The sequence below is a fragment of the Gossypium hirsutum genome, chromosome D10 (assembly GCF_007990345.1).
Source record: "Gossypium hirsutum isolate 1008001.06 chromosome D10, Gossypium_hirsutum_v2.1, whole genome shotgun sequence".
Lineage (NCBI taxonomy): Eukaryota > Viridiplantae > Streptophyta > Magnoliopsida > Malvales > Malvaceae > Gossypium > Gossypium hirsutum.
Genome location: NC_053446.1, coordinates 49,594,829 through 49,602,805, shown reverse-complemented (window position 1 = coordinate 49,602,805; position 7,977 = coordinate 49,594,829). Strand labels below are relative to the sequence as shown.

Here is a 7,977-nt window from a genome sequence, read left to right as displayed (position 1 = left end):
GCAAAAAAGGTTGGCATAGGTCATCCCGACACTTTTGAAAACGTCGTCTATAGTGCAGTTGGCATAGGTTCTGCGATGCTTTTGAAAAAGTGTCGGCATAATTCAACATAAGTTTACCTTTATTGAAGGGTTGGCAAAAACCTAATCAATACCGACATTTAAAAAAGGTTGGGATAAACTCATCTAAGGCAATCTTAAAAAGGTTGGGATAGACCCGTCTAAGACAAACTTAAAAAGGCTGGGATAAACCTTATCTAAGGCAACCTTTAAAAAAATTTGGGTCGTCTAAGACAACCTTAAAAAAGTTGGGATAGACCTTATCTAAGACAACCTTAAAAAAGTTAGGATAGACACTTCTAAGGCAACCTTAAAAAAATTGGAATAGATACGTCTAAGGTAATTTTTTCTATTTTTTATTATTTCAATATTGATATATTTTCATAACATTTACACTGAATAATGATAGAAATTGTGCTTTAAATACAACTAAAAATATAAAATTAAAATTAAAATAAAGCTTGAATATTCATTACAAAAATCGATCCAACAATCAAAATACACTAACACATGACTTGGCTAAAAAAGCCACAGACATTTTAAAAAGAATTTACAAAAAAAAGGAAAATAAAATAATTGTTCTAACAGCAAACAAGCCAGAACAAGTTCATTGAGGTCCAAAATTAAATCTGATGACCCACTTGCACAACCAAACCCCCATCAAAACCTCCTTCATCCTTCATGATACTATTTTTTTTTCAAATTCACATTCGAAGACTACAATCTTTTGAATCTCCTGAAATCATAAGACTCTCTTAGTTAGAAAGGCAATCAAACATATTTAATAACATATATAGGAAGAAAGTGATTGGTCAGGAAATAACAAGGAAAAGAAACATCCAATTGCACAGTAACATCCATTAAGTAGTTCTCCTTACCGTGATTCTGAAAATTCTACCAGCAAGCATTTGAGAATTAAATACCCAGATATAAGCATTCCAAACAAACAAATTCGCTCAAGAATGAAAACAGAGTAGGCTTCTCCTATGCCAGTTTAATTGAGGTACATAGAGAATATAGCAAAGCTAAACAAATTATAAAGGTAAAAATAGGTCAACATAAAATAAATGTTTAAGCCTAGTTTGTCACTGTGATTGTAGTTGAAAATTCTAGTGCAAAAGACTATAACTGAACACAAACACACAGCAATCACAAAAGCTTGATCTTGCTTCCACTACTGAGAGTAAAAGAAATCAAGATATTTACCATAAATTTAATCTTCTTTGACATCGCATACTGTATATTTAATTAAACAAAAACAACTAAGACATGAGTAATGCCAACAAAGACATAACAATGAGGCGGAATGCTTTAAATTGAAATTAAGCACTTCAAGTAGCATTAGATGCTTATCTTAATAATAATGATGGATGTAAACAAGATATTTACCTGCATAGCTACAATTGTTGATACAAGTTCTTGACAGTGGTCAAGTAAAGCAATCTGATTTGAACTTAAATTTTGAAGTTCTCCCATCAAAGAGTTGACGCCTGCAATCTTTCAACTGAAAAAAGAAATTACAAAATAGATAAAAGCATGAAATGAAAAACGAAATTTGATAAAAAAATAAAGGGGAAAATGAATAAAAACCAAAATTATCATTAAAGGAAGTGAGCTAATTTAATATTTCAGTAGTAAGAGTTGCTATGTCAATGGTAAGTTCCATTGCCATCCTCAACCCAAAGCAAGATGCATAATTTGATGTGTCATTTTTTATTACTTACAGAATTGATTGAAAAAACAAGCTGCTGAAACTAGCATCAAATCAATTTGATCAATGGCTATAGTTACAGTCTTAACTTATGACCATCCAATTGACTTGAAAGATCAAGCGAGCTCTAAGGCTTATGCTTATAACATGATTAATATTTTACATTGTGGCACTCTATTAACTTTTTAAGACTGGTTACATGCATTTCTAACAATTCTAATCAGTTTCTAGTTCTTTTAGTCAGGTAAGAAAATATTCTGAGTAAAAACAGTACAAGAAGAGAAAAGACAAGTGCTGGTTTATTTGTTGATGAAGGTTATATCATATGTACAAAAACAAGTAAAAACTTACAGGTAATCTGATAATGTTAGTTGTATTATGGATGCTTATTTAAACTACATTGGGTTGATGAAAACAGCACCACCCATGGTATAACCTCATCATTCAAAAAGATTAGGAAGCAAACTAAGGCCAGAATACATAAACCTATACCTTTATACAAACACAGATTCATGAGATCAACATATTTCTATCCTTATTAAATACAAGGCATAATACCCAATGAAAAAACAAATTAGTAGAGGAAAGAACTAAGAAGTACTCAACCTTCATGTTTCTGTCAAAAAAATAAGACCATGAGATCATTATGTTTCATGTTTCTGTCAAAGAAATGTAGCTCATTAATCACACAAATATCAAAACTAATAAGCGAAGCAGTTAAGCTTACAATAGCAGCATATAAAATAACATAAACATATAAAATTGGAAAGAATTAGGGTTTAAAACTCACTCAATAGGAATTCCCTAACGAGGCTATGAAGAGAAAGTTGGAGGTCGGAAAGGTAGGGGAAAGTTCGGTGGTGGAAGAAGAATTGAGAGAGGAAAGAATGTCCTTGGCCTATTTAAGAGACGAAAGCTTCATCGCCAAAACAGAGTGGTTAGTGCGATAGTGAGCAGAGAAAGGGCTTGGTCCCTAGAATCTGCAATGTTCATGGCTATCGGCTTCTCCCCATGAGATTTTTTATTAATTTTTGGGTCGAAATTGTAAGAAAGGGGATAGAGTTAGGGTTTTGAGGGGTAAGGGCTCAGGAATTAGAGAAAAGAGGCAAGGAAAGAATGGAAAAAAAAAGAAGAGAAAAGAAAGAAAAAGGAAAAACGGAGAAAAAAAAGAGAGAGGAATATTTAGGGATTTGATTTTGGGGGGTTTAGGAAGGGTAAAATCTAAAACGACATAGTTCAAAAAGGTAAGATAAATCACAAATGTAACACAAAAAAAGTTGGGTTAAATAAAATATTTGCCGACACATAAAAAAAGGTTGGGATAAGTTATATTTTCCCAACTCTTTCTAAAAAGTCGGGATATAATCAGATTTTGATAACACCTAAAAATTTGTTTAAAGATACAAATTTAAATAACCTAAAAAAGGGTCGATGTAGTCCAAAAGGAGTCGTCTTAGGCTTTTCATATGGGAACACTTTTATGTAGTTGGGAAAGGTATAACAAATGACGGCATAGTGTTGGGCAAAATCGACACTTTTTTAAGCGTTGCCTTAGGCATGGATATTTCGACCCTTACACAAGAGTTGGCAAAGAGTATATAGACAAGTCTATTCTGACACTTAGGAAAATGTAAAAAAAAAGTGTTGCGGTAGGCCTGTTTTGTTGTAGTGCGAGAAGAATATAAAATGTTTACGAAGTATTCAGAGTTAATGTAACAACCTATTTTTCAATGTATCAGAAACGGTGATTTCGGGACCACAACTCCGACCAGTGAGTCAATAAATATTATATTAAAATGTCGTGCTAAAGTTTAGTTCAGTAATTTTGATGTTTGGTTGGTTAATTAGGTAAAAAGGATTATATCGTAAAGTCGTACAAGTCAATTAGTAATGTTTTTTATTAACTAAAGCGCTTGGTAAATGAATGTTTAAGGACTATTAGGAAAATTTATCCCTTTTAATAGTAAGTGGACAATTAAGTGCTTAATTTCTTTAAAATAATGTTAAATTATAATTTATTTTTTAATGATTAAAATGTAAAAAGAAACAAATGTTATCATCTTTTACTTTTGTTTCTTCCACCACTGAAAATAAACAAGTTGAAGGGGAAAAGCCATTGTTAAGCTTCACAGAAACATTTGACCATTGCATGGTATAAATTTCAAAGCCGTTTTAAGTAAATTTTATGTTTTTGAGATCATTGTAGCTTAATCTAGCTAGCCTAAGGATTATTTTGTAAAACTATTAAAGGTTTAGAAACTTGTCATTAATGGTTTTTAGATGTTCATGAGTTTAAATGATAGGTATATGAGTTTCATTGTTAAATAGGACTATTTTGTAAAGAAATTTTAGTTAGTTTTAAGTTTAGGGACTAAGTTAGTTGATAAAGTATGGAATTTAGCCAGGAATTTTTTTAAAATTTAGTTACTTAAGAGCTGTTAAGGGAGTATATTGAATTTGGCACTAAGGTTTTTGGTTGAATTGTGAAAAACATGTAAGTTTTGGTTTCAATGGCTAAGTTGAATTAAAGATAAAATTTTAAGGTAATAATGTAAAATATTTTTAAAGGGTCATGTACATGTAATTAGGTATTATAAGGTATTTAAAGTTGATAACTGAATTAAATTATATTATAGATCAAGAAACGGATCAACCGATAGATAAACGCGGAAAAAAAATTTCTAAGTAGTCCTTGGTGTCGTGGTTGCTTCTGATTCAGTTTAGGTAAATTCGTATGGTGTAGAAACTGATTTAAATTGTTTCCTTTTGTGATTTAATATGTTTGTGTATGTTTGTGATTGAATTTCCTTATACAATAATCTTAAACATAGAATGGATCAAAATGTAAATATATTATAATTGAGGCTTGTGAAATGAAATGGAAATTTTATAGTTGAATTCATGTGAATGTGATAACGTTTGAATAAGTAAATGATATGATTATGAATCGAGGTGCGTATGAACTTAGTAAACGGCTAAGATACAAATGACATGTCATTAGGGTTATCATTGTTTCAAGTGTTGGTCTTGGATGTCCTACCGATGGCTAAGATCCTACGTTTGTTGTGGATTCTTCACATCTCCTGTGAGCAGCATCGTGTAGCATTATCATCCCAAACCACAGCCGTGTGAGCATTATATCCACAACTCGTGTGAGCATTGTTGTCCCGCATATCCAATGTTATTTCATTGTGGTTCATTGAGTGGAAAATGGATATATGAAATGGAAAATGTTTATTTGAATTTGATATGCTAATATAATTTGCTAAAAGTGAATGGTGATATATGAACCATGTTTATTTGAATATAATTCATATTTATGTTTGTGTTGTGAAGGAACTAACCTTGTTGGTTTGTGGTTTGAATAGGCCATCAATGATAACCATGTTACTTAAATGTATAAATTCTATGTTCAATGCATATGTTATATTAGACAAGGGTAAGTTATGTTAAGTTTATATATGAACTTATTAATCGCTATGTTGCTTACTTTTGCTCTGCTTGATTTCTTGTAGATCATCAGAAATTTTGCAGTCAGTTGGAATTCAAGTTGGAGCTCACACTATCCATTCAACGACTCGATAGATTTTTTATCATTTTGTAATAGGTTATAAGTGGCATGTAAATAGTTGTTTTGGTTTCATATGTAAATATGCAAGTTATGGTTTCAAATGGTTATAAGAATGATAATGTAGTATTTTGGTTAAGTTGGTAATCTTATAGATCTTGATGTTTTTTTTTAATGCTTTGATCATGCTCTCTAGGTTAAGTTTTAAAGTAACATGGAAAAGTAGATATGGCATGTTGGTGTAATTGATGTGTGTGCTTGATCATGTAGATTACTTGGATGAGGTAGATTTTTAAATTGGTAGAGTTAGGTCTATTTGATCTTTCTAGTAAGTTTAATGGAATTGCTTGAAAATGTTATATTTGGTACATGGAATGATGGTTATATGGTAATGTTTAGGTGATTGAAATTATGAATGAATGGTGATGAATGTTAGATGATAAATGTTTGAATTGTGGTGTCAATTGTGGCATATTAGTTAGACACTTAGAGTTAATGAAATAAGTGTTGTTTTGGGTATTTTTTGATGATTTTTTAACAGGTTTGAATGATGGTACAATGTGCTTGTGGCTTAAGTAAGCCTAGGTCACTTTGCTTGTTTGCTAAGGTTCTTTTAGGTACACACGAGCTAATACACGGGCTAACACACGGCCGTATGCCATACACGAATTTATGGCATGGCCGTGTGATCTGTGTGATTTAGGTGCTAATAGGTATACACAACATCAATGAGTTACATGGCCCAGCCGCACAGCCATGTTAAAGTTTGCATAGTTTTACAATTTTGTCCAACACGACCACAGTTAGTTACACTGCTTGATAACAAGGATTACAAGGCATCAGTTTGTAGCATGATCTGGGGACACGACTATGTGGTTTAGTGTAACACCTCGAAATTTAGGCCTAAAAGTATTGGGCCTTGAGCAAAAGAACATTTAGGAAACTGTGCACAAAAGTTGTTACACCTCGTACCCGTATTCATCGTTGAAACAAGGTAAGAAGTGTTATCAAACGATCAATTTTTTTTTTACAAAAATTTTGACATAGTTTCTTTTCATAAATATTCAATTCCTCCTGCAAATTTTCGAAACACAATCTCAAGCAACATCAATATTTCAACCAAATACAATCATATATATTCAGACACGATTAATCCATTCATAACATCCTAAACTATATGGACAATAGATTTAGGGAAATAATTCATCAATTATAGATACTAACATTTTAAACCAAACCACATTTTATACATTTATATATAAGTTTATACTACATTGCATTAAGTCATCTATACATGCCATTTTTCAAAAGGATTGGTTGCAAAATACCCAAAAGTTGATGATGATAGTGAGGATGATGTTCTGACTTCGTCCAATTCCCGAGCTGATTAATATCACTATAAAACAAAGGAAAAAATAAGAGGAGTAAGCTTATAGCTTAGTAAGTATGTATTTATGTAATTGATAAATAAATTTCTAGAATAATATTATATATTATATAATTTATACCACACATAAATCTATCATTTAGTCAACTTCCAGCAAACTATTTTTCTGCATTATAGTCGCTAAATTATTTTTATCAGGAGCTATGGAACTCCAAATTAATATCCGTAAATTTTCCCTGAAACTAGACTCATATACCTTATTACCATAAAATTTTCAGAATTTTTGCTCAAGAAAATTAGTACATTTTATTCTCTAAATATTCCTCTATTTCACTGTTTGACACTTCTGACCTCTCTTCACTAAAATTTATTTAACTCTTTGTAAAAAACTCAAACAATGTTCTTATTTCTTTATATTAAAAATAGACTAATTAAGGAATTAAATAATGTAAATTTCAAGCCATAATTATTTTTTTACAATTTTTGGTGATTTTCCAAGGTTGGAACAAGGGATTTTGAAATCAATTCAACCCTGTCTCAATAAAGTTTAAATATCCCCAAATATACAACTCCTTTGCTTACTTTGTTTCTTCTATATCAAAATAGACTCATTCAGCTTCAATTTCATATATTATTTATCCTCGAACTCAATTTCTATAGTTTTTGGTGATTTTTCAAACTAACATCACCGTCACTGTCCAAATCTGTTCTATTCCAATATTCCTTATTCACATAGCACTATAACCATTTATTTTATAACACAACACAAACTTCATCACTTCAATCACTTTTCACAACTTATTACATTCCGATCACATACTCATATTTCATCATCATGACGGTTTTAAAAAAAATATTCGGAGCTTTCCACACAGTACTACTCATATTATTTTTATCATTCGATACACGTAGTAGCCTTCACATAGTACTACATACGTGATCAGTTTTACAGTTCACGTAGTAGCCTTCACATAGTACTACACACGTGATCAAGTTTTACGGCTCACGTAGTAGCCTTCACATAGTACTACATACGTGACCAAAGCTTTTCGGTACCCATTGTAGCCTTCACTTAGTACTACACATGTAACCGTAGTTTACCGATACACGTAGTAGCATTCACACAGTACTACACACGTGCTCGAAGCTTTTCGGTACACATAGTAGCCTTCACTTAGTACTACACATGTGACCATTATTTATCGATACACGTAGTAGCCTCCACACACAGTACTACACACGTGTTCATCGACA

The 7,977-nt window shown here is 31.6% G+C and overlaps 1 long non-coding RNA gene across 1 annotated transcript; it reads right to left on the bottom strand.

Moving 5' to 3' along the window:
• Positions 1 to 481: 481 nt before the first annotated feature.
• LOC107913658 (uncharacterized) lies at positions 482 to 2,975 on the bottom strand. The gene is made up of 4 exons (XR_001688597.2): positions 2,559 to 2,975; positions 2,375 to 2,427; positions 1,447 to 1,561; positions 482 to 793 (listed from the first exon to the last, which is right to left on the bottom strand). It is a non-coding gene; the product is annotated as an uncharacterized lncRNA (long non-coding RNA).
• Positions 2,976 to 7,977: the final 5,002 nt, after the last annotated feature.